Source organism: Erythrolamprus reginae, chromosome 3 (assembly GCF_031021105.1).
Source record: "Erythrolamprus reginae isolate rEryReg1 chromosome 3, rEryReg1.hap1, whole genome shotgun sequence".
Taxonomy (NCBI): domain Eukaryota; kingdom Metazoa; phylum Chordata; class Lepidosauria; order Squamata; family Dipsadidae; genus Erythrolamprus; species Erythrolamprus reginae.
The window spans coordinates 55,611,234-55,638,400 of record NC_091952.1 but is presented as its reverse complement, the minus strand read 5'-3'; the positions used below and the strand labels follow the sequence as shown (position 1 = coordinate 55,638,400).

General features: G+C 41.4%; 1 long non-coding RNA gene across 4 annotated transcripts; it reads right to left on the bottom strand.

The window, feature by feature from the left end:
- Nucleotides 1-1,967: 1,967 nt before the first annotated feature.
- Nucleotides 1,968-25,625, bottom strand: LOC139163965 (uncharacterized). 4 transcript variants are annotated; one of them, XR_011558546.1, is made up of 4 exons: nucleotides 25,555-25,625; nucleotides 22,958-23,038; nucleotides 19,603-19,682; nucleotides 1,968-5,659 (listed from the first exon to the last, which is right to left on the bottom strand). It is a non-coding gene; the product is annotated as an uncharacterized lncRNA (long non-coding RNA). The 4 variants fall into 4 exon arrangements; XR_011558545.1 differs by lacking the exon at nucleotides 25,555-25,625 and adding an exon at nucleotides 25,384-25,529; XR_011558543.1 differs by lacking the exon at nucleotides 22,958-23,038.
- Nucleotides 25,626-27,167: the final 1,542 nt, after the last annotated feature.

Sequence of the window (27,167 nt, the reverse complement as noted above, 5' to 3'; positions counted from 1 at the left end):
GGGGCGCGTAGCATCAGCTTTGGAGAAGTGGGTGGGCATCACCTCAATGTATCCAGCCAGCAGATGGAGAGGGGCAGCATACAAATCTAATAAATTATTATTATTATTATTATTATTATTATTATTATTATTATTATTATTATTATTATTAAATCATCCGACGGGATGGGGCTCAGCTCTATCAGCCCCCACCCCAATCTCTCACCTTCAGGGGCTGATGGAGTCGAGCCCGGTCCTCACGTACGTCTCCCAAGAGCTAAGACGAGGAAATATGATGTAGCATATGTAGTGCTTGACTTCACTGTGACTATGGTGGGAGACAAGACTGGTATGTTTACTGTGTCTAAAAATGTTGGCAGTGGACAGCATGAAGCCAAATATATTAAGGTGTCACTTAAACACATTACACCCCAATCACACTGATAAGCCACTTGAGTTTTTTCAGTGAAAACATGCTGAATATTGCAAACAATCATCCCGGCATGGAGTTGGGGAAGGGATGTGAAATGTTTATTTCTTCCTAGTGGGGACATAACAGAAAATAATTGAGAAGCACTGATTTAAATCAACATGAAAGGGATGCAAGAATATACATCTCATTGACCAGTCAAAAGGACAAGAAGTCAAATTGTACATAATTGCTTATTTTTTTGTTTTTATAAGTTTCATCTCTGAAAATATACAGTACTTTGTTTTCTAAACAGTAAATTCTATGGCAAGATAGACTAACCCCTATCTAGTAATGTGGGAATAAATTCAAATAAATTCAAAGGGGCTTTTCTTTGACAGGCCTGCATAAGGTGATACATTTGCACAACTATGCCATTTACTGAAATGACGAGGAATTCTGATGTAAAGGGGAACAATTTTTTAACATAATTACTTTTAAAAAGAACTTCCTTGTAGTTGGAAATTCTTGGACTAAACTATGGCTTAATTTTTCTCCTCCACCCCCTCAACCATTACCCACTTTTCTTCTTTCCTTAAAAATGTAAAAATACCCATTTACATCAACAAATCAAACTGGCTCTGAAACCGGTCCTGTGGGGGGAGTGGGGCAGGATAAGTCTCTGCAACTGACTTCATGCTTGTAATTGTGTGTCTCTTTACCAGCCAGACCAGGTTTAAGGCTGGCTTAACTGGAATCACTTATGAGCATCAAAAATATTATCTGGCCTTCAAAACTGAGGTCAGAACACAATGACAATGAATTAAGTCATCAAGCTGCAGAAAATAGAAAACAATGGTAAAAAAAAAAATTAATTACAGAGATTTTCTCCCTGCCTACGTATTCAGGCTTCATTGCCTAGAAACTTTTTAAACCAGATCAAATTCTTATTAGTTGTGTCTGTGTGCGTACCTGTGTTGGTCACTGTGTGCGTACCTGTGTTGGTCACTGTCTTATCCGAGTAGGCAAATTACAAAATTTACAGAACAGATCTAGACATGTTTAATTAATCTGTTTCTAAATAAGTGTATATAGATTATAATCTCATATATAGGATCAAATTGGCTGAGGGAAAGCAATACCCTTCAACAAGCTGAAGTAACACATCAAGCTGGATTGTTGATTCCACATACTTCTAGTAAATGTTCTGGAGATTGTCAGGGAGAAAAGATTTTACCTGATGCATGGAATTAAATAGAGTTTGGTATTATAGTTAAATAATACTGGTTTGTATTTTGCTAGTTATTTATTTTTTTTAGCATATTATAGGTAGGGGTCTGCAACCCGCGGCTCTGAAGCCGCATGTGGCTCTTTCATCCCTCTGCTGTGGCTCCATTGCTCAAAATACATGTCACAACTGCCAGAGTGTGACACACACACCCCCCCACCACCAGCACATGATTTATTGAGCTGTTTGACCCATCTTTTTTTTCGGAGTTCAAAATGTTTCTGTTGAATGCAGAAATAAAAATGTGTTTTCTCTGTAGCAGGTCATTGATTTCATAAATGCAACACGCTATAAGGTTGGTTTCTTTAATGCATAGCATAAAGGTAACAAAATTACATATGCAGTGTTATCTTCATTTTAGATGTCAAAAGGATTTTGGGGCTCCTGGTGTTTTCCTTTCTGTGGGAAAAAGGAAGTTTCGAACATTTCTGGGCCACAGAACCCCAGAAAATAAGCACATTTGCTGTTTCCAGACAATTTGGTACAAGCATTGGAGATTAGGAAGCATTCAAAATAGGCAACGTAAGACGCCTAGGTTTTCCCACGAGGATCAAAGGAGGCAAAGGTATGTTGGGTAGACGTGACGGAATGTACCAATGTTCTCTTTGCAGGAGGTCAGGAACAGGACGCTTGGAAATCAGCAATCATTGTCACCAGTATTAACTTGGTTTAAGGCCAGGAGCTTTATTAATTCAGCTGACAGAACTCAGGCTGTCTGGCAACCTAGCAGCCCTTTTATATGAAGCAGCAAGTAACCAATAACTGCTCAACCAATCATCTGCCAGGAACTTTCCCTCTCAAATCTTGACCAATCAGGAGAGGGGTGTGGTCACCGCCACAGCGAGATGGCTTCTCCTTCGCGCTCGTGGGGGGGATGCCAAATCCCTGCTATTTGGAGATGACGATTCCAGACAGATCGGTCCAGAACCTCCCTGGGGTGTGTGTGAAAAAGGGGTCTTTGTCTCCTGTCATTTGGGGGGCTAGCATGCCCTGCGACAGGTAGATCTCTGACCTCAACCAGCAGTGGGCGAAACGACCTTGGTCACCATAGTTGTAGCGATTACAAGCTGGGAAGATTAGATCTGAAGTGTCAGGAGTCATCTGGAAGGAGAATAAACAAGCTTTTGTGCTGGAGGGTGAGAAGAAAAAAAGTTTGTTGAAAGGATGAGCGATTTTGCCAGAAGGGACCTTGATTCAGACTTTTAAAGGTTTCTTTCTTTTGGAAGTTTGGAGGAAGCGGAAATGGCTGCGGCTGTACTATTTTTGGACATATTATTTTAGCATTTAAATGAACTTTTTAAAAAAATTTAAAACTCAAGAATTTTATAAATTGTTTTTCATTTGTGGAAGTTGGAAACATAAGATTGGACTTTTAGAATTAGCATAATCCAAATTTTAAAGTGGTTATAGAAGCCAGAATTGAAGAACTGGGGGTAACAGTGATTGCAGACTGATGACATCTGCTAGCGAAGCTGAGGCAATATTTGGTTGGATTTGTTATTTACTGAATTTGTCCTTGGTGCAATGGAACTAGGCAGGTTATTTTCTTTTTACAAGTGATAAAGAAGAACTGAAAAATGAATAGAAAGAGAACATCTTGGTCTTGAACTTTATTTGAACTTGGAAAGGGTGAAAAGGAAAGAAGAAAATTTTGGCTTCTGGATGAAATAAAGGTTTAATTGGATATTTGGATAAAACGTTTTGATATATTAACTTTGCAAAAGATGGAAGACATAAGAGATTTGTTCAAAGACATACTTAAAGATATCCAAGAATGGAAAGAAGAAAATAGAAATGACAACACCATTTTTTATATTGAAAGTTCTCATGAAGATTGTAGTGAAATTAAAGGAGAAGAAGAAAAAAGTCTTCAACAGCTGGAATTGAAGGAGCAACAGAGAAATGGAAATAGAAAAGGGTCATTTTAGAAGGGCATTCTCAAAAGGAACTGATTAAAGGACACAACATTAACAAAATAGTGATTATTATAAATGAATCAAAAAATGGTTTGATAGAAGAAGGACTTGATGGGGTTGATGGTCATATTCTTGATGATTTAAGCACTACTTTAAGCACTAAGAAAATGAAGAATAGATATGACCTGATACCCTGGAAATAGCAGAGAAAGAAAGAAGTCAGAATGGAAATGAAAAAGATTCTATATTTTGGTAAAAAGAGAGGCAAGGAGAAAATAAATGGGTTTAAAATGATGAAAAATAAATGCCCTGAGGATTGGCAAAGGTGGTGTTTTGAGGAGAGATGATAGATTATTAAATGTGCATTAATTATGAAATAATGTAGTCAGATTTATTGGGTGTTGTTTTTAAGAGACATTTCAAGTTATTAAATTATATTGAAGTATAGAATTATACAGAAATAGATAGAAATCCTTAGATCATTGGATTATTGAAATTATTGGGAAAGATAATGACAATGAAATGATAAATATTAGAATAATAATTATGATTTGGAACAAAATATGATTATAATATAATATTAAGATGATTATTAATTGAAGATTTAAAATAATGGTTTGGTTGGGGGGTTGGTTGGATTGACACCAGAAATAATTAATAATTTTGGGGGGAGATTAATTATAAATAATGTATTAACTTAATACTGTTTTTATTATAATGTGAAAATATTCTAAAATGTATTGAAGACGTTTGTATGGAGAAAAAAAAATTAGCTGAAAAAAAATCCTGACCAATCACCAGTCAGTAGAGACACTACACTCCCGCTCCCATGCCATCTTCACTGTGACGGTGGAGCAGAAAAGGAAGGCTGATGAGAACATTAGCTTTTTTTCCTAAACTGCATCTGGTTGACCTGGCTGGTTGGGAGAGGCAGAAGAAAACAAAAGCAGGAGACCAGTTGCAAGGAAGAATTTATGTGTACAAAGGGCTTCCTTGCCTGGGAAATGTCATCCACACTTGGGGGATGAATCAAAAAAAAGGCAGGTTTGTCCCTTACCGTGATTGGCAATTAACCAGACTTCTGCAAAATTCATTGGTGATTGCTGATGATGATTGCTTATGTGAGCCCAGCAGATTCCAGTCTTGAAGAGACGTTGAACACCCTTCGCTATGCTGATTAGGCCTGTAAAATAATCGTTCAATTGCCGAAGGAAAACCCTGCTATAGCAGACATAACGGAACATGCTATAGCAGACATAACATCTCCCCTGGGCATGTTAATTTATACATGGTATGCTTGTGTGTGTGTTTGCTATTACATGGGGTTTTTCTTAAATCGTTAAATATTTTAATTAATTGGATTGTTGTGACTGTTTTTACTTGTTGTGAGCTGCCCCGAGTCTTCGGAGAGGGGCGGCATACAAGTCCAACTAATAAATAAATAAATAAATAAATAAATTCCAATTCAATATCCTCGGTAGACTGGAGGCCCCGCAGTCTTCAGATGACTATGCTGCTCAGCACGCCCTCCAGTAAGCTCAGTTGTCCAAGGAGCTTCTGGAACTCAACAAAGCACTCGCTCTGAAGAAGGCTCTGGCTTGGAAACTCTCCCAGAGAGACCACCAGCTGGAACCCATCGAGTGCCAGTTTGAAATCAACATCTAGAACTTGGCCAAGCTGCAGAAGGAGATTTGGTCCTCGCCCTTCAGATGACCAAGAAATACGACACCCAAGCCAAGCTGAGTGAACATCAGGATCCATGACTTCTGGATGACCGAAAAACTTTGGCAAATGAAATTGCTCTGCTAAAAGAGAAGCAGGAGGCTGGGAAATAATAAACTATTTTTTCTGTAAATGCGTGGAAAACAACCATTCCATCACCAAGCAGATCGAGAGAGTGGAGACTAAAATGGAACTCAGGAACACCCAGATAGCAGATTTACAACAAAAGGTGCTAGATGCCAAACCGGCAACCGTTGCAAATAGCCACCATCTCAGAAGATGAGCAAAGAATCGCCTCCCTTATTTCCTTGTGTCAGGCTTCAAACGGTGGTGCAAATGAAGAATCTATGAATTAAGAGAAAGGAAAAATACAATCCTAGTTAGAGCTTTCGAAAAGAACTGGTAGAACATAGAAAAAGGACATCTGGCTTTTTGGGGGGAGGGATGATGCTCATGTTTATGTTTTAAACAGAACTTGTTTTGATCCCTCCAACCAGGAAAAGTCTGTTCATTGTACTCTAATAAAAACGAGGTCAAAAAAGTAATAGATAGAGATGACAGGGCTGTCCTAGATTACTGCTTCAGCAATAATAAGAGCTTGTCAACAGCTCAAGCTTTCATAATGTATGACTTCTACTTTTTCAACATGTACAGTATACTGATTCCGCCGTAAAGACATTTGGTGATACTGGTTTCAGAGCCACTGTCATTCAGATTATGAATTGGTGACCGGAGAGAAAGGCAGGTATTCCTGTCTTTAAAATGGGAAATTAGGAAGGTGAGGAAAACTATAGAGAGGTTGGCTGACATTAATACCTAGAAATGTTCTAGAGCAGTGTTTCCCAACCTTGGCAACTTGAAGATATTTGGACTTCAACTCCCAGAATTCCCCAGCCAGCATTCGCTGGCTGGGGAATTCTGGGAGTTGAAGTCCAAATATCTTCAAGTTGCCAAGGTTGACAAACACTGCTCTAGAGCACGTGATGAAGAAGTTCAATGTGTGAACACTTTGTACAAGTGCTCAGTAGCGGGTTGCTACCAGTACAGGCCACACCATAGCTCCGGTAGTTAAAATGGAGCTGCACACCCATCTCCGGGACACACACATGACATTTCGGTGATTTTTTTTTTGCTTCCGCACATGTGTAGCTCTGCATCTCCGTCAGGGGTGCACACACGTCTGAGTAAGATTTCGCTTCTGCGTATGCGCAAGAAGCAAAATCTCATGAGGGGAGGCACGTGCGAGGGAGATTACAATGGGTTTTTGCTTCCTGCTACACATGCTACACATGCGCAGAAGCAAAAAAAAATCACCGAAATTTCGTGTGTGTGTGTGTGTCCCATAGCAAGATTTTGCTTCCTGAGCATGTGCAGAAGGAAAGTCTTACTCGGGCACACACATGCCCCCACTGGTGCTATGGTGTGGCCCATACTGGTAGCAACACAACTGCCGCACGAATCCCAGCGACCAGTTAGGTCCCACAGAGTTGACCTTCTCCGGGTCCCGGTTACCTCTACTTATGAACTTAATTCATTCTGTGACCGGGTAGAAAAGTAGAAAAGTTTGTAAGAAGAAGCAACTTTTCCCATAGGAATCAATGTAAAAGCAAATAATGTGTGTGATTGGGGAACCCACAGGGAGGGAGGGTGGAGGCCCTGTTTCCTCCCAGGAGATTCCAAGAGAAGCCCCATGGAGGCTTCTCCCCACCTTTTCCGGTCCTGTTTCCTCCCAGGAGATTCCAAGAGAAGCCCCATGGAGGCTTCTCCCCACCTTTTCCGGTCCTGTTTCCTTCCAGGAGATTCCTAGAGAGGCCCCACGGAGGCTTCTCCCTGCCTTTTCCGGTTACAGTTTCGGAGGTTCGTGTTTGTAAGTGGAAAATGGTTCTTAAGAAGAGGCAAAAAAAAATCTTGGACACCCCGTTCTTATCTAGAAAAGTTCGTAAGTAGAGGCGTTCTTAGGTAGAAGTACCACTGTACTTCTCTAGGAAGCCTATTTCCTGTTGCATATCTAGTGTGGATTCTAAGCGTTTCATCAATTTCAGCAGGCACTTTTTCTTTGCTCATCTCTAAAGCATCCACCAACAACTCTGCTAGAATCTCCAGTAAATTCTCTCCCTTTTCTTCCTCCAAATAATAGTCATTCCAGCCCATTTTAAGCATTGTTATCATTCTTTCTTTGTTTTTATCTACTAATATAAGTCTATAGTCAATTTCCCCCACTCTTTTTTCAGTTCTCTATTTTATTCTCTGCTTTCCCCGTTCTTTCTTTAAAATCCTCATGGAGGGCTAGTGTCATAACTTTCAGTTCTGCCTGCAAAGTATTTATTTTCTCTTGTTGTAACATAGCATCCAGTAAACTCTGACCTTGGGGGCTGGATGTTGCTGATGGTGCTTAATATGACACTGAAGATGTTACAGATGGTGCTTAATAAATCTTTTATTATTTGTAATCCACAAAAAATAAGGAATAGTGCTGTTAGTTGTAATCCAGGAATAAAATAGAAATATAAAAGTATAAGAGTAATCCAGTATAGTATAGGTTGTAATCCAAAGGTTATCAATCTTTAAACTCTGTGAGTCTTGTTGTTTTTCAGGTTCTTCAAACCCAAATCCTTTGTTATCAATGAAAAATTGACAAGTTGGTAATTTGTAATCCACATAGGCCCTCCAAGCCCAAAGTTTAACTACCAGCTGGTCTATATCCACCAGTGGGGAGTTCACAGAGCAAGAATAAGTAACAAGGGACATGTATTACTATTCTCAGCTTCTGTTTTGTTTGATCTGTTTCATTTCCATTTAAGTTTTAAGAGCAGCACTTTTCTAAAAAAAAAAAAAGTCTATAATATTATATTTTCAGTAGAAGATATGTTAAGAGAGAGAAATGAATAGTGTTACAATGCTGATGATTATTATTGTAAGATTAGAGAACTTTATCAATGTAATAAGTACTGTAAATTTTAACTGTAGTAGCACAGAAACATTTGTACCCAGACGGCACACTGTTTAATGGAAGATATGTTCACATTTTTAAAAGCTAATAATAATAATAATAATAATAATAATAATAATAATAATAATAATAATAATAATAATAATAATGAAATTGGGGAATTGAGAGGAGGAGGGGCCCTCAAACTACAGGTCTGTGAGGGCATTACACTTAAAAGTAAATGTGACATAGAAAGGAAAGAATCTAGTCTGGTAATATTTTAGGCACCCAATAGTTACAAGGAGGCCACTATATATACAAGTATGTGTAGAAAGAATCTCTGGCAGTTCTTTAAAATCTGGAGTCCATTTAAATCATGTCCATGAGACATAATCAACTGCTTGGCTTCTCTGAGTATTCCAGGCTATTCTTTCTGCTTAGATACTCCTCTTCTCTTGCACTCATGCACTCAACATGACATCTTCACAATATTCTTCCTCGGGCCACAGTAGATAAAGATGGTGTTTAGCAACAGTAATATGTATTGTTCTTATTTCTCAACTTTGCTCTGGAAATTCAGAGCAGTAGAATAGAGACCTTCAAATTTCTAGGTTCTATCATATCTCAATACCTAAAATGGTCACTTAGCATCAAAAACATCATCAAAAAAGCACAACAAAGAATGTTCTTTCTGCGCCAACTCAGGAAGCTCACACTGCCCAAGAAGCTGCTGATACAGTTCTACAGAGGAATCATTGAGTCATCTGCACCTCTGTCTGTCGGTCTGGTTTGGTTCTGCAACCCAACAAGACCGAGACAGACTTCAGAGATAATCAGAACTGCAGAAAAATAATTGCTGCCAACCTGCCTTCCATTGAGGACCTGTATACTGCACGAGTCAAAAAGAGGGCAGTGAAAATATTTACTGGCCCCTCACATACTGGACACAAATTGTTTCAACTCCTACCCTCAAAATGTCACTACAGAGCACTGCACACCAAGACAACTAGACAAAAGAACAGTTTTTTCCCGAACACCATCACTCTGCTAAACAAATAATTCCTCAACACTGTCAAACTTTTTACTAAGTCTGCACTTCTATTTCTACTAGGTTTTTCTCATCATTCCTATCACCCATTTCCTCCCACTTAGGACTGTATGTCTGTAACTTGTTGCTTGTATCCTAAGATTTTTATTAATATTGATTGTTTCTTCATTGCTTATTTGACCCCTATGACAATCATTAAGTGTTGTACCACATGAATCTTGACAAATCTATATTTTCTTTTATGTACACTGACAGCATATGCGCCAAGACAAATTCTTTGTGTGTCCAATCACACTTGGCCAATAAAGCATTCTATTCTATTCTATTCTATTCAAAGCGTCAAATAAAGGATCAAATTTCTCTCATTTTATCCCAAGAACAACTGATAAGTAGGTTGAAGTTCCTTCCTCTATCAGTTCCAAAATAAAAATCCATCAAACCAACTAGGATAGCCTCAACACTGTTATCCACTTCGAAATGAGTTGAAATTGCTTAAGAAATTTGCTGCCTTTGGGATTGTCTGTGGTTGAAAAGCTGTAATGGCAAAATCTCTTGGTCGTCTTATCAATACAGAAAATTAGAGACCTGTGCCTAATTATACATTTCTGAGAAATCCAATACAACTTTCTATAAAGGCAATCTAATAATTGCTTTCTTTTAATGAGGAAATACCCTCCCAGGCATTTATGATGTCAGCCAAGATGTCTCTAATAACAGTCAAGCCAAAAGTTGCAAGCAAACTGGGCAAGAATCCAAAGGATTAGTCATGGAATGTAGCAATTCAAGCATATATGCTTGGAAGTGATTCCCATCGAGTACTATCTCCCAAAATAAACTTGTGTAAAATTACAGCCTATGCAGGGCAACAGTAGTTAGGGAAAAGGACATAATAAAAGCCATTGCTTTATAGTTTAGCACTTGCCCTGCTTCTAAATGTAAATATGGGAAAGATTCTGTCTTAAATTCTTGGAAATTAGCTTCCAATAATTACAAAGTAGACCAGTGGTCTTAGACAACCTACTGGGATTTAGCATGGATGAGCTAAATAGCTAAATAGCCCACATTTGACATAGCATAGTATGTTCTTTTAACATCCCGTATATAAGAAAGAGAATAAAAGCTATGAGAGATAAGAGAAAACGTATACATTTGATTAAATTTCCTCTTCTACTTAGTTGCTAGGTTAAGGTGCTGATAGGTTTTACATCTGGTTGCTGTAGAATCAAGCACAAAGGCTGGAATTCTGCAGAGCAAAGAATGTTTTGGCTTAGAAGTAACAGCTGTGATGATACAACCATGCAACTATAGAATTTTCCCCTACCATCGGGCTACCCAAGAGGGGCTTAACCTATTGAGCACTGGAGTCATTGGTTTAGCAACAAGCAAAAGAGCAAGCGAATTTATTTCGCATGTTTGCTGCTATAAAGGTTTCTGCAGTGATGGGCTCCTATGGGTATGGCCAGGTATGCAGAACCGGGAGCAAAATTTTGAAATTTTTTTCTTCTTTTTTTTCCCTTCTGGGCTCTGGATATGTTTTTCCTACTGTAGTAAATGAGGTTGAATGTATATAACTTTAGAAGAGCTGTGTGTGTGTCTGTTTACATACACTTTATATAGTAGATAATTAATAATTAATAATAATAATAATAATAATTTATTAGATTTGTATGCTTCCCCTCTCAGCTACTGGGGTGGGCTACTGCCCAGACGGGAGGGAACCCAGTGGGGGAACTCCACTCTAGAGCACCCAATTTGCACTGAAATGTTGAAACAAAATGCATAAGCCACGCCCACAGTGTGGTAGTAAAACATTTGATAGCCCATCACTGGGTTTCTGTCACAAATCTTTCCTTCTTCAGGGAAAACCAAACTTCTTAGCAGAAACAAAGGTGAAAGAAAACATTTCTCCGAATGTCAACCTATTCTGTGCAAAACCAGTGAACTATTGCTGAGTAATATCTGCTTCCCTTATGAAGAATTGATGCAAACTCAACAGGCTCAAAGACATTCTGAATTTGATGAGTTCTAATGAGAAAAGACAATTGCATTCAAGCCTAATAGCAAAACATGTTAATTTAAGAGCATTGCAGGTTTCCTTATGCTCTTGGAGGTTGCCAAATGTGTGGTATGATAATGAAGAGCAGCGTTTGACTAAGACAGTAATGGCGAAACCTTTTTGGCTTGAGTACCAACAGGGCACGGGTATATGCTATCTCACATGCGCTCATGCCCACAACCATAATGTAATGCCCTCCCCCACTTATGCCTGCAGAACTCCCTTCCCACTGCCCCCTGTGTATGCCTCACTCTAGCCTCCAGACTTCCAGTAGGACCATTGGGCCGTTTTTCATCATCTACAGGCTCCAGAGGCTTTCCTGAAGCCTGGGGAGGGCAAAAATGGCCCAACGGGCCTACCAGAGGTTCATTTCTGAACTTCTAGTAGGCCCGTTGGGTCTGTTTTCTGCCATCCACGGGCTCCAGAAGCTTTTGTGAAGTCTGTGGAAGCAAAAATGGCCTCCTTCCACCCTCCAGAAGGCTGAAAATCAGCTGGCCAGTGCACACAAACAAGATGGGTCTAACCTAGGGCAATGCCTCACCTGCCCTCAGATATGGCACTGTTGCTCCCAAATTCTATGTAAACATAGAACATGAGCAGAAAGGCAGAGCCCCCACTCTTCTAGCCTTCTGGAAGAGTGTAAAGACCTGGCTCTGTCAATTGGCAAGGGGGTCCACTGCTTCTGCCTTTAGAATCTTTTTTTAAAAAAAAACTTTTAAACTTCATTTTCATTCTGTTTTTAACTCTGTTTCTTTTTATATGACTATGTTTTTATTTGTAAACCGCCCAGAGTAACATAAATGAGATTATTATTATTATTTATTAGATTTGTATGCCGCCCTTCCCCGAAGACTCGGGGCGGCTCACAGGATAGATACAAAAACAATATGCATACAAATCTAATCAGTTAAAACTATCAGCTAAGATCCCACTACATTAAAAAGCAGTCAATTAACTCAGTCACATCCACACATAACATTTAATGGCCAGGGAGGGGGGGGGGCATAGTGTAGCTGCCCCATGCCTGGCGACATAGGTGGGCCTTAAGACTCTTGTGAAAGATGAGGAGGGTGGGGGCAATGTGAATCTCTGGAGGGAGCTGATTCCAGAGGGCCGGGGCCGCCACAGAGAAGACTCTTCCCTTGGACCCTGCCATACAACATTGTCTGGCAATGGGACCTGGAGAAGGCCAACTCTGAGGGACCTAACCAGTCGCTGGGATTCATGCGGCAGAAGGTGGTCCCGTAAGTAATCTGGTCCAATGCCATGTAGGGCTTTATAAGTCACCACCAACACTTTGAATTGTGTCCGGAAAGCCCTTCATGGCATCGGACCAGAATATCTCCGGGACCGCCTTCTGCCACACGAATCCCAGCGACCGATTAGGTCTCACAGAGTTGGCCTTCTCCAGGTCCCGTCGACTAAACAATGTCGTTTGGCGGGTCCCAGGGGAAGAGCCTTCTCTGTGGCGGTCCCGACTCTCTGAAACCAGCTCCCCCCGGAGATTAGAACTGCCCCCACCCTCCTCGCCTTCCGTAAACTCCTTAAAACCCACTTTTGCCGCCAGGCATGGGGGAATTGAGATATCTGCCCCGGGCCTATACAATTTATGTATGGTATATTTGTATGTCTGATTAATAATGGGTTTTTTTAAATGTTTTTAAATTATTAGATTTGTTATGAATTGTTCTATTGCTGTTGTGAGCTGCCCCGAGTCTACGGAGAGGGGTGGCATACAAATCTAATAAATAAATAAAATAAATAAATAAACCAATTGGCAACCAATGCAGTCCGCAGTGTGTTGTAGAAACATGGGTGTATCTGGGAAGACCCATGACCGCTCGAGCAGCTGCAGTCTGCACGAATTGAAGTTTCCAAACACTCTTCAGAGGTAGCCCCATGTAGAGAGCATTGCAGTAGTCAAACCTCGACTACTGCAATGGGCAGTAGATGGGCACTTGATAAATACATTAGAAAAATGTAAGAAAAAAATAAAGAGAGGAAAAGGTCAGTACATTCTTTAGGAGATTCATGTTGTTTCCAGAAATAGAAACCCCTGAGTGTTAAAGATTAGTTGCAGAGATATATAAATGGGAGGCTGCATTTGGTTTCATTTCCTACTCAAAGATTTCTTGGGGGCTTCTGTGCACAATCATGGGAAGCAGGAGTTTTGTTTTGTTTTGTTTTGTTTATTTATTGGATTTGTATGCTGCCCCTCTGCATAGACTCGGGGCGGCTAACAACAGTAATAAAAAACATCACGTAAATCCAATACTAAAAACAACTAAAAACCCTTATTATAAAACTAAACATCCATACAAACAAACAAACATACCATGCATAAATTGTAAAGGCCTAGGGGGAAAGAATATCTCAATTCCCCCATGCCTGATGGCAGAGGTGGGTTTTAAGGAGCTTATGAAAGGCAAGTTGGGTGGGGGCAATTCTAATCTCTGGGGGGAGTTGATTCCAGAAGGCTGGGGCCGCCACAGAGAAGGCTTTTCCCCTGGGCCCCGCCAAGTGACATTGTTTTGTTGACGGGACCCGGAGAAGGCCCACTCTGTTGTACATGGGAGGCCTTTGATCTGAAACTCTGCTTGTGTTCTTACAAGCTTGAACCCAGGACTTAATAGTCATCTATTTAGGATAATCTCTTGAGTATAATAAATTTTAACAGTCCATAGAATCAAGAATTCAACCTTTGGTTTCTTGTGGACTCGGTGCCACTAAAGCCTTGTGAGCATGTGACTTATACATCCATTACTACATAATTGTTTGTGTGGGCCAGAATGCATGCTAGAATCCATTCACACACTGCTCTGAAAAATTCATTTGAGCCTAAATGATTATGAATTCTTAACTGAGAGATGAAAAGAGAAAGAAGTCTGAATTAGTCCCGAAAGTATTTGACAGTTCCCAACACCACCCTGGGATTGTTTAGGGAGAAATGAGGTACCACACCTAGGTACTTGATTACTCTGAAAGCTTCTATTGTCTGCCGGTGACTGCCAGTGACTCTGTAACTGGGTTGGTCACATGTATTGCTAATCGTTTATGAAAACACCTGGCAGGGAGCGACTCAGAATAAATAAGGGGCTTCTACTAAAGAAGTAGATGTGGTGGTTCTGTGGCTAAGGCGCTGAGCTTATCCATCAGAAAGTTCAGCAGTTTGGCAGTTTGAACCCCTAGCACCACGTAATGGAGTGAGATTCCATTACTTGTCCCAGCTTCTGACAACCTAGTGGTTTGAAAGCATGTACAAAATGCAAGTTAAAAAAATAGACCACCTTTGGCAATCATGGGCTTTCCCAAATATGCCCATGTTTCTCCAACACTCCGCAGTCTGCATTGGTTGCCGATCAGTTTCCGGTCACAATTCAAAGTGTTGGTTATGACCTATAAAGCCCTTCATGGCGCCGGGCCAAAATATCTCAGGGACCGCCTTCTGCCGCACGAATCCCAGCGGCCAGTTAGGTCCCAAAGAGTGGGTCTTCTCCGGGTCCCGTCAACCAAACAATGTCGCTTTGCGGGACCCAGAGGAAGAGCCTTCTCTGTGGCGGCCCCGACCCTCTGGAACCAACTCCCCCCAGAGATTAGAATTGCCCCCACCCTCCTTGCCTTTCGTAAGCTGCTTAAAACCCACCTCTGCCGCCAGGCATGGGGGCACTAAGATACACTTTCCCCCTAGGCCTTCACAATTTTATGTATGGTATGTTTGTATGTATGATTGGTCTTTATATAATGGGTTTTTTAACTGCTTTTTAGTATTGGATTTTGTTGTACTGTTTTACTGCTGTTGTTAGCCGCCCCGAGTCTGCGGAGAGGGACGGCATACAAATCCAATAAATAATAATAATAATAATAAATAATAAAGGTAACAACGTTCCATGCATCTTTCGCATTTATTCATGCTGGCCACATGACCATGGAGACAAGCACTGCCCCTTAGAGTCAGGAACAACTAGCACATATGTGCAATGGGAAACTTTACCTTTACTACAAAAGTGACATTTGAAGAAAAGGGGTGGCTATCCCTATCACTTTGGATTCAAGAAATGATAAAATACTTCAATATATTTAACAAGACTTTTTTAAAAAGTTAGTATTTTTATTTTATTTTATTATTTTATTAATTAGATTTGTGTGCCGCCCCTCTCCGCAGACTCGGGGCGGCTAACAACAATAGTGAAACAATATATAACAAATCTAATATTTAAAATAATTTTAAAAACCCTAATTTAAAAAACCAAACATACACACAAACATACCATGCATAAATTGTATAGGCCTAGGGGGAAGGGCATATCTCAGTTCCCCCATGCCTGACGACAGAGGTGGGTTTTAAGGAGCTTGCGAAATGCGAGGAGGGTGGGGGCAATTCTGATCTCTGGGGGGAGTTGGTTCCAGAGGGTCGGGGCCGCCACAGAGAAGGCTCTTCCCCTGGGTCCCGCCAAATGACATTGTTTAGTCGACGGGACCCGGAGAAGGCCAACTCTGTGGTACCTAACTGGTTGCTGGGATTCATGCGGCAGAAGGCGGTTCCGGAGATATTCTGGTCCGATGCCATGAAGGGCTTTATAGGTCATATCCAGCACTTTGAATTGTGACCGGAAACTCATCGGCAACCAATGCAGACTGCGGAGTGTTGGTGTAACATGGGCATACCTAGGGAAGCCCATGATTGCTCTCGCAGCTGCATTCTGCATGATATTATATTACAGTGAACCCCCGATCATTGCGAGGGTTCCGTTCCAGGACCCCCCGCAATGAGCGGGTTTTCGCGAAGTAGCGCTGCGGAAGTAAAAACACCATCTGCGCATGCGCGCCCTTTTTTCCATGGCCGCGCATGTGCAGATGGTGTTTTTTACTTCCGCACCTGGGAAGACCCCCGCCCAACAGCTGAGGAGCCGCCTGCCTGCCCACCTGCCCGCCGCTTGTCCGGCCGCCGCTCGTGCCGCCGCCGCTTGTCCGGCCACCGCTCGTGCCGCCGCCGCTCGTGCCGCCGCTGCTGGTGCGGCCGCCGCTTGTCCTTCTCTCTTTTTTTTCTTGCGGCGAGCCCGAGCCGTTCCTCTCTCGACCGCAGCCGAGCTTCCCTTGGCCCCCTTTGGCCCCGTCGCCTCCTCCCCGCCTGCTTTTCCTCGCCAAGCGCATGAAAAAAAAGAGAGAAGGCTTCTGCCAGAAGCCAGGTGACGGCGGAGGAGCTCCGAAAGCCGGAGAAGAAGAGTCTCGCAGGCGGGGAGGAGGCGACGGGGCCAAAGGGGGCCGAGGGAAGCTCGGCTGCGGTCGAGAGAGGAACGGCTCGGGCTCGCCGCAAGAAAAAAAAGAGAGAAGGACAAGCGGCGGCCGCACCAGCAGCGGCCGCACGAGCGGCGGCGGCACGAGCGGCGGCCGGAGAAGCGGGCTCGCCGCAAGAAAAAAAAGAGTGAAGGCTTCTACCAGAAGCCGGGTGACGCCGGAGGAACTCTGAAAGCCGGCTAGCGGCTTTTCCCCCGCAAGAACTCTTCACCTGCCCACGCCGTTGCTCGCGCCACTCAGCTGGGAAGCGGGGCTGGGGTTTCCCCGCCGCCCACGCAAAGGGGAAACCCCGGCAAGAGGGGGAAGACCCAGGGAAGCCGCCCAGCAGCTGATCTGCCCGGCAAACTCCACCATCTACGCATGCGTGGCCATAGAAAGAAAAGGGCGCGCATGCGCAGATGGTGTTGTTTACTTCCGGGTTGAAAAATCGCAAATTAGCCTGTTCGCAATGGTCGGGAATGCAATAACCGGGGGATCACTGTACTGTACTCTACAACAGTCAAATCCTGTTTCATTATTTTCCCCAACTCAGGTTTCAGTTAGAGAGCTACAAGTCGCAAAAGATAGTTTCCACAAGTAAGAGGGAGTCATTTAGATTCATATAGCCTTACAGACGAGATTCTTTGAATCTCTTAATGATTCCCCAGAATTCAGCCTTGTATTTAAAAACTATTTAGTGCAGGCGTGTCAAACTCATAGCTCATGGGTTGGATGCATCACACGCTGCCCCCCCCCCAATTTTAGCAAAGGGGGGAAAGTTGTGATATGTCACATGACGACATGTCGCTGCAAGTTTGACATCCCTGATCTAGTGCAGAATGCAATAACAAGGGTAGTTGTTTCACATTGGATATAGTTCGCTATAATGTGGCATATAATATATCGCCTTTTATATTTTGTAATGTTATAAACTTAATATTTACAGATGCTAAAATTTTGGGGTCATTTTGCTCTAACAATATGATGGGATGAGCTACTTTCAGTTTTGTGATGAAAACTAGTTTTCATTAAAACATCTGTCTTGAAAAACAAAATTCGCCCTTTATCAAGTCATGTTAGCATAGGAAGGTCATTTTCCCCAAGTCAAACAGTCTGGATGCTGAATGGCAACAAATACCCCAGTATTACAGAGCAGAGCTCATCTAAAATGTAAAATGGAGGTACAGTATCACTATTGAAACTTCTACATACAAGACACAACATATTTTGCTCACCCAATGCCTTTTTCAAGATTGCCACCTCATACACACACACATTGAAAAAAGGCTTGCTGGTATTGGGAGGGTTTCAAATTGTCTGCATAATAAAATTTGTATTATTTTATCTATTTGTCTCTTGCCTTTTTCTTGCATTTAATAACTTTCATTGTTGCCTTTTTCTGTAGAATTATTGCAGTGTCTTCTAACAATGTTTGCTCATGAAAATACTATTATCCCAATCTTATAACTTTTTGCAGGACATCAGTACTGTAAGACAACTACTCATTACAGAGTATGGAAAACTATCATTCTCTCCACTTCATAATAAGCATGGGGGCTCATACATTGAGTTCCTGAAAGATTATCAACTTTTGCTGCTGGAGCACTATGCTCCCACAATGTTTTCAGTAGTACACCTACTGTATTTAACTATTCAGTATTTTGCTGTTCAGAGGCACAACTGCTAATTGGATAGCAGGGTATGCTGACATCTGTGATGATGGCCATTGCTACCTAAACAGCTGTAAAATCAACAGCCAGATATTGTATCTCTTTCCCCAATTGAGAGAGCTCAACAGCTGAGCCATAGACCCCTGCATCAGTAGCCACTGTCTGAAACATACACAACATTTAGTGCATTCTAGTTTCTGTTTTTTTGAGTAAACCTGTCTTTTCTCCCCCCCCCCTCTCTCTAAGGTTCTGTGCCTTTAGATTCATTGTAGCATGAGTGACAACAGTTCACATAGCTGGCTGAAGAATTCTGGGAGTTTTAGTCCACAAGTTTTGAAGATCTCTGAAGTTCCAGTAAGTGTAGTAAAAAAACATACAAGGACATCCATTATTTTCTAAATAATCCTTCCAAATCTACAGACTCCAAGGGAGCATTGTTTTCTCAGGACCTAGATAAGGATTGTTTCAGGTTTATAGGTTTCCTTACATCAATCAAGTTCAGTGTTCCAACTTTAATTTTAATTTTAAAAAAGCATTTTTAAAGAACTTTCTTTAGAGTTTTGAGTTGTCTTAATTGTCCTCAGTTCCTCACATTACGGCAGGATTCTACTATTTAACTTGAGAGAACTACAGTGGTACCTCTACCTAAGAATTACTCTACTTACAAACTTTTCTAGATAAGAATGGGGTGTTCAGGATTTTTTTTTTTTTTTTTGCCTCTTCTCAAGACCTATTTTCCATTTACAAACCCGAGCCTCCAAAACTGTAACCGGAAAAGGCAGGGAGAAGCCTCTGTGTGGCCTCTCTAGGAACCTCCTGGGAGGAAACAGTGCCAGAAAAGGTGGGGAGAAGTCTCCGTAGGGCCTCTCTAGGAATCACCTGGGAGGAAACAGGGTTCTCCACCCTCCCAATCACACACATTATTTGCTTTTACATTGATTCCTATGGGAAAAATTGCTTCTTCTTACAAACTTTTCTACTTAAGAACCTTGTCACGGAACAAATTAAGTTCATAAGCAGAGGTGCCACTATACCTGCACATAAATTATCATTCATCCAACAATTTATCCAATATTAAGGTTACCATTTACGCTTATCAAAACCAGGAGGATTCATTGTTATATTAATGACATGTGCTACACATTGATGCAATAGAAATAAAAACCATCTGACCTTATTGAGAAAAATGGGGGGGGGGGTATTTTTTTTTCATTTACCTCACTCTAACATTTTTTAAGTGTCTAACAGCAGTACCTATCTTTTGGGTGTTTCTCAAGGGATCAAAGCTGAAAGAAGGTATATTTAACTCACCTAGGACATCTGGCACAATTTGATAAGATGATTTGTGGGAAAGACTTTGCGATGTAGTAAGCCCAGAATCCCAAGCTGTTCTGAAAATTCAATTTAAAAAGAAAGCATCAGATAGCCAATTCTATTGATTAGTCAGTTCCATTTCAGGCAACTACAAAGGAGCTAAAACAGGTCTCCTCAAAAAATGAAGAGGTTTTGTGAACAAGACATAAGATGATTATTTATCTAGAGCAGGGGTCTCAAACTCAGGCCACTTTAAGACATGTGGACTTCAACTCCCAGAATTCCTCAGCCAGCAAAGCTCAACACCTCACCTCAGCAAAGCTGGCTGAGGAATTCTGGGGGTTGAAGTCCACAAGTCTTAAAGTGGCCCGGGTTTGAGACCTCTGAAGAGAGATTGAAAACAGCCAGAATGGATGCAATAGTAGCCATTTAGGCCATAGGCCAGCAGCCTTTTCAGATATACAAATTTAATTAAGCTTCCAAGAACTTGGAAACAGTAGGATTTCTCGCGTTTTGATGTTTGTGTCTGATAGTATCAGAAGCTATCGTGATACAGTATTTTAATTATTCCATAGTGTTGTTTTTTATCTCTTTCTAGTGGGCCTATAATAATCAGACAAATGTCTCGCTCAAAATCCTGAAATCCAATTCTTTTTGGCAACTATCACAATAAGCAACATGACTGGATCCTTGCTTAAAAATCAACAGCCATAGGAGAAGGAATACTATGGCATCACAGAAACAGTTCAATCAGAAAATCCAGAATACAAAAATGGGGCAATGTCCTATTAAAAAAAGGAGAAATCTAGTATCAAAAACTCATACTTATATAAAACATTTAACACAATCAATTTAGTGCTTCATACACCACACTGTTTGATTGGCATTTGTTCACAGCTTGGCACCTAATAAATAGGGACTAGGCTGGGGAGAGATTACATTACGTGACAGTTGAACTATATGAAATGGCAGCAGTAACTGTAAAATCTCAGGCAGATTGCGCTTGACTTCTGGTAACTTCATGTTCATGTAATGTTCTTTACAACTATATGAGAGTGGTCTGCCACTGCATTTTTCTAGAATATTTGCTTAACTTCTGAGTTTAAACTGCAGCCCCATACTTCCTGATAATCTCCCATATAAGTAATAACCAGATTCAATCCTGTTTATCTTTTTCAAGATCAGCCAAGCATTGACTAAATGCTGCCAGCTCCTGCACATGTCAAATATTAAGCATATTCTGAAAATAGTTTGTGGAGAGGGGCGGCATACAAATCCAATAAATAATAAATAATAATAATAATAATAATAATAATAAAATAGAAACGCCATTGATTGAGGAAATCTACTGTCTAGTTATTGTAAAATAATTCTGTCTGTCCTTAATAAAAGAGAAACTTCAACTGGGACTGAATGTGTGGGGTAGTAAATGGTCCCAGATATGCAGCACATATAATATTATTTCTGTGTAAGTTGCATTGGTTAACACTGAATTTCAGGGTGCAATTTAAGGTGCTGGTGGTCACCTTTAAAGCTTTAAAGCTTTAAGTGGTTTGAAAGCAGGTTTTCCAAAAGTCTACACCTGTTCAATCTAATCTAGCAGAATGGGCATGCTGCAGATCCTGTCAACTGAAGAACATCAGCCGGCATGGACTTTTCTGCAGTGGCCCATGCTCAATGGCAGTGTTTTTCAACCAGTGTGCTGTGGCACACTAGTGTGCCGCAAGACATGGTCAGCTGTGCCGTGAAGAAGGAAGCTCAGGTTCCGGTCTCGCAACTTTTTGCTGAGGGGGCGAAGAGCAAAAAGTTGCAAGAACGGAAGCTGAGCTTCCTTCTTCGTGCCTTCCAAGTTTTCTGGCAGCTGCAGTGCCCCACCCACTGGAGCTTCCCTGGCGGCAGCAGCAGGTGAGCTTTGGAGCTCAGGGTGAGGGCGCCGGCAGCAGGAGCGGGATGGTTTTGGCAGCGGGAGTGGGAGCGCACCAGCCGTATTGGCACCAGGCAGTAGCCGCAGGGCGGTGGCTATGAGCAGTCAGCAGCAGCAGCATACACGATGCCGGCAACAGCAGCTTCGGGCAGTAGCCATGTGGTGGCTGTGAGCAGGAGCTCCAGGGCGAAGGTACCGACGGCGGTGGCTGGACGTGTTGCTGGATGCCATACATGCTGGCGCTGAAGGGCTGGCACTGGCCAGCTGGCTAGGCCAGGATGGAGGTACCAGCCTTGCACCCATGTCCAGCACAGTGCCAGCATGTAGGGTGTCCAGCAATATGTCCAGCCACCACCATCAGTGCCTCCACCCTGGAGCTCCCGCTCGCAGCTGACCACCCTTCCGATGCCCCGCAGCTACTGCCCGATGCCACTGTTGCCAGCATGGTGTACAAGAGAGAAAGAGAGACAGAGAAAGAGAGAGACAGAGGCAGAGAGAGAGAGCAAGAGAGAGAGAAAAAATGAGAGAGGGGGAGAGAGAAAGAGAGAGAAAGAAAGCGAGTGAGAGAGAAAGAAAGCAAGAGAGAGAGAAAGAGAGTGAGAGAGAGAGTGAGTGAGAGAGAGAGAGAAAGCAAGAGAGAGAGGGGAAAGAAAGCAAGAGGGAGAGAAAGAGAGAAAGTGAGGGAGAGAGAGAGAGAAAGAGAGAGAGAAAGAGAGGGAGAGAGAGGGAGAGAGAGAGAAAGAAAGAGAGAGAGAGAGAGAGAAAGCAAGAGAGAAAGAGAGTGTGAGAGAGGGAGAGAGGGAGAAAGCAAGAGAGAGAAAGAGAAAGAAAGCAAGAGTGAGAGAAAGAGAGGGAGAGAGAGGGAGAGAGAGAGAAAGCAAGAGAGGGAGAAAGAGGGAGAGAGAGGGAGAGAAAGAAAGAGGGAGAAAGAAAGAAAGAAAGAAAGAGGGAGAGAAAGAGAAGGAGATGGAGAGAGAGGGAGAGAAAGAAAGAGAAAGAGAGAAAGAAAGCAAAAGAGAGAGAAAGAGAAAGATAGAATGAGAGAGAGAGAAAGAGAGAGAGAGAGAAAGCAATAGAGAAAGAGAGAGAAAGAAAGCAAGAGAGAGAGAAAGAGAGAGAGTGAGAGAGAGTGAGAGAGAGAGAAAGAAAGCAAGAGAGAGAAAGAGAGAGAGAGGGAGGGAGAGAGAGAAAGAAAGCAATAGAGAGAGAAAGAGAGAGAAAGCAAGAGAAAGAGAGAAAGAGAGAGATAGAAAGCAAGAGAGAGAGAAAGAGAGAGAAAACAAGAGAGAGAGAAAACAAGAGAGAGAGAGGGATAGAGAGAGAGAGAGAGAGAGAGAGAAACAAAAGAGAGAGAGAAGTGATTCTTGATTTAAATCATATTATAATAAGCACCCAAAGAATAAGAGAGAGAAACCCCCCAGCCCTCACCTGTTTTTGGAAATGGTTCAAGATGGACACCCTACATGCTGGCACTGTACTGGACATGGGTGCAGGGCTGGCACCTCCATCCTGGCCACACACACACACACACACACAAGGGGATAGGAAACAGGGATGGAAAAAGAGAGGAGAGTGTCTTAGAGTGTCATTTTGGTTGGTGGTGTCCCTCAGGATTTTGTAAATGTAAAAAATGTGCCACAGCTCAAAAAAGGTTGAAAATCACTGCTCTATGGAACATCCTTCCTTCACAGATTAGAATGGCTACAACCTTATTAGCCTTTCATAAGGCCCTAAAATCTGACTATGTTCTTAAACCTGGAGTGTTCAGTGTGTTAAGGGCCCTGTGATAAAAACTTCAAAAATGAATACATAAATAAGCTAAGATACTTGGCCAGTTAGCAATACTGCTAACTGGCCAAGTATCTTAGCTTATTTATGTATTCATTTTTGAAGTTTTTATCATTTGTTTTTAAAAAATTGTAACGTTATAATTGTAACATTTTTAATTGTGTGCTGTCCAGGGTCATTGAATGAGATGGGAAGCTACAAACATTGAATAAATAAATAAAATGATATCTGTATTGTAACATGAATTGTTATTGATGACTAAATTCACATATTAGTCTAAACCATGATTTAATTGCTAAACAAATCATACTTATCTAGGTTCAATATACTAGGCCATGGGTCCTCAAACTTGGCAACTTTAAGACTGGTGGACTTCAACTCCCAGAATTTTCCAGCCAGCTATGTTGGCTGGAGAATTCTAGGAGTTGAAGTCCACAAGTCTTAAAGTTGCCAAGTTTGAAGACCTCTGTACTAGGCTGTAATCTATAGTTATAAACAACAACCTCATACAACCTATCAAGAGAGAGAGAAAGAGAAGGAAAGAGAGAGTGAGAGATAGAGAGAAAGAGGGAGAGAGAGAAAGAGCGAGAAAGAAAGCAGGAGAGAGAAAGAAAGCAAGAGAGAGAGAAAGAGAAAGAGAAAGAGAGGGAGATACAGCTAACTGGCCAAGTATTTTAGCTTATTTATGTATTCATTTTTGAAGTTTTTATCATTTGTTTAAAAATATTGTAATGTTTTAATTGTAACATTTTTAATTGTGTGCTGCCCAGGGTCATTGAATGAGATGGGAAGCTACAAACATTGAATAAATAAATAAAACGATATCTGTAACATGAATTGTTATTGATGACTAAATTCACATATTAGTCTAAACCATGATTTAATTCCTGAACAAATCATAGTTATCTAGGTTCAATATACTAGGCCATGGGTCCTCAAACCTGGCAACTTTAAGACTGGTGGACTTCAACTCCCAGAATTCTCCAGCCAGCTATGTTGGCTGGAGAATTCTAGGAGTTGAAGTCCACAAGTCTTAAAGTTGCCAAGTTTGAAGACCTCTGTACTAGGCTGTAGGCTATAGTTATAAACAACAACCTCATACAACCTATCAAGAGAGAGAGAAAGAGAAAGAAAGAGAGAGTGAGAGATAGAGAGAAAGAGGGAGAGAGAGAAAGAGCGAGAAAGAAAGCAGGAGAGATAAAGAAAGCAAGAGAGAGAGAAAGAGAAAGAGGGGGAGAGAGAGAAAGAAAGAAAGAGAGAGAGAAAGAAAGAAAGAAAGAGAGAGAAACAGAGAAAGAGAGTGAGAGAGAGAGAAAGAAAGCAAGAGAGAGAGAAAGAAAGCAAGAGAGAGAAACAGAGAAAGAGAGGGAGATATATATATATATAGAAACGAGAGAGAGAGAGAAAGAAAGCAAGAGAGAGAGAGAAAGCAAGAGAGAGAAAGAGAAAGAGAGTGAGAGTGGGAGAGAGTGGGAGAGAGAAAGCAAGAGAGAGAGAAAGAGGGAGAGGGAGAGGGAGGGAGGGAGAGAGAAAGCAAGAGAGAAAGAAAGAGAGAGAGAGAAAGAAAGAGAGATAAAGAGAGAGAGAATTCTGGGAGTTGAAGTCCACCAGTCTTAATGTTGCCAAGTTTGAAGACCTCTGTACTAGGTAGTAAGCTATAGTTATAAACAACCACCTCATACAACCTATCAAATCAATAACTTTAGGATTAGTAGATTAGGATTAAGCATTAGTAGGATTAGTAGAATGTATTAACTCCCCCACTAGATATGTATTTCTTCAAATTGTACCACTAAGAAAATAATCTTTAAACTGCAACATTTTAGCAAGAGTTCTCTGCCTGGTTGCTGGGTGGGCGTGGACATGATGGACATGGCCTAGTTAGCCTCCTGCACTATGGCAGGGGGGCATTTTTGTCCTCCCCAGGTTTCAGAGGCTTTCTTCAAGCTTCAGGGAGAGCGAAAAGGGACTCCCCAGGCTCCTCTAGAGGCCAGAAATGGGCCCATTTCCAGCCCTCCTGAATTTCCAGTAGGCTGGCTTTTCACCCTCCCCAAGCCTGCACTTACCTGCATCCAAAATGGCCCACATGGGGATGCCTGGGATGGGAGAAGCCAGGAGTGGGATTTGAGGGTTCTCCAAACTCCACAGAATCTTAGCTAAAGCTGAATCCCTGCAAACCCCCCCCCCAGCAACCCACCCCTGGTTTTAGCATTATGTAGTCAAGACTTCCGTCTCACCACATCTTTCTCGGAACTTGACCAATAGCTTCTGTCTGTCTCTCAGAGGCATGCAGGCTGCCTGCTTTTTAAAGGCTTAGATCAATCAATGTCTGTCTGATTAGCATAAGTTATAACACCTGTTTAGCTAGAGTTCTCTAGATATATTCAGACTTCGGCTCCAAGAGGTACCACTATTCATTATGTTGGTTTGAAATTCTAAGAACTGGAGTCTCAAGAGCATTAGAACAGAGATAGATTTCTGGAAACTTCTGGTGAGTAAACTAAACATCCCTGAAAGAGAAGGGACAGCATTGCAGTGGTGATTGGTGGTCAGATGATGAATTCTGAGAAAAAGGAAAGATCAAGAGACCAATGCCTGTACTCTAGACCAGGGATCTCCAACCTAGGCAATTTTAAGACTTGTGGATTTCAACTCTAGAATTCCTCAGCCAGATTTGCTGGCTGAGGAATTCTGGGAGTTGAAGTCCATGAGTCTTAAAGTTACCAAGGTTGGCGACCCCTGCTCTAGACATGAGAAAACTGGAGGAACTGAGTTGAGCAGCTGGGAGTCAAGAGATTTTATTCTAAATTCATAGCCACAGTGCAGTTTTTATGAATATAAAGTTTGCTTTAACGATTTGTGAAGAGGTGACATTGTGGAAGAAGAGATCATTTGTTGTAATTTTTAAAAGTGATAATTACTAAAATTGTTCATAATTTTTGGGATGAAGGGGGAAATCATTTATGTATATTTTTCTTTATTGTAGTAGAATCTTTTTCTTTCTTTTCGATTTTTTTCCTTCCTTTTCTTGGTTTGCATGCATTTAATCTTTTCAAGCTTAATAAAATTATAAAATAATAATTTAAAAAACAGGAACAGATTTCTAAAATCAGAGTCTCAGCTGTCACCAAATTTGTGGGTCCAGACCTGAGGAATACAGATGTATTTGTTTTGTTTTTTAGCAAGCTATGGCTCATAATTTGTGTCAGAAAGTAAACTAGAAAGTAAACTATTCATAGATTCTGTAATAAGTGTGAATAAATAAATGAATATTTTCCACCCCTTGCTTTTCTTCCATGGTTACCATAGTATTGTAGTTATTGGTTGGACATTGTGAGACAGATGGATTAAAGTAAGCAGTTCAATGCCAACAAGCTCCATCATCATCATTATTATTATTATTATTATTATTATTATTATTATTATTATTTATTAAATTTGTATGCCGCCCCTCTCCGAAGACTTGGAGCGGCTCACAACAAAAACAATACAAATCCAATGATTAAAACAATTTAAAACCCTTAATATAAAAAGCAATCATACATCTCATACAAACCATACATAAAACGGAAACAGTACAGGAGAATCAATTTCCCCATGCCTGACGACAGAGGTGGGTTTTAAGGAGTTTGCAAAAGGCAAGGAAGGTGGGGGCAATCCTAATCTCTGGGGGGGGTTGATTCCAGAGGGTCGGGGCCACCACAGAGAAGGCTCTTCCCCATGGTCCCGCCAAATGGCATTGTTTAGTTGACAGGACCTGGAGAAGGCCAACTCTGTGGGACCTAACTGGTCACTAGGATTCATGCAGCAGAATGTGGTCTCGGAGATATTCTGGTCCAATGCCATGAAG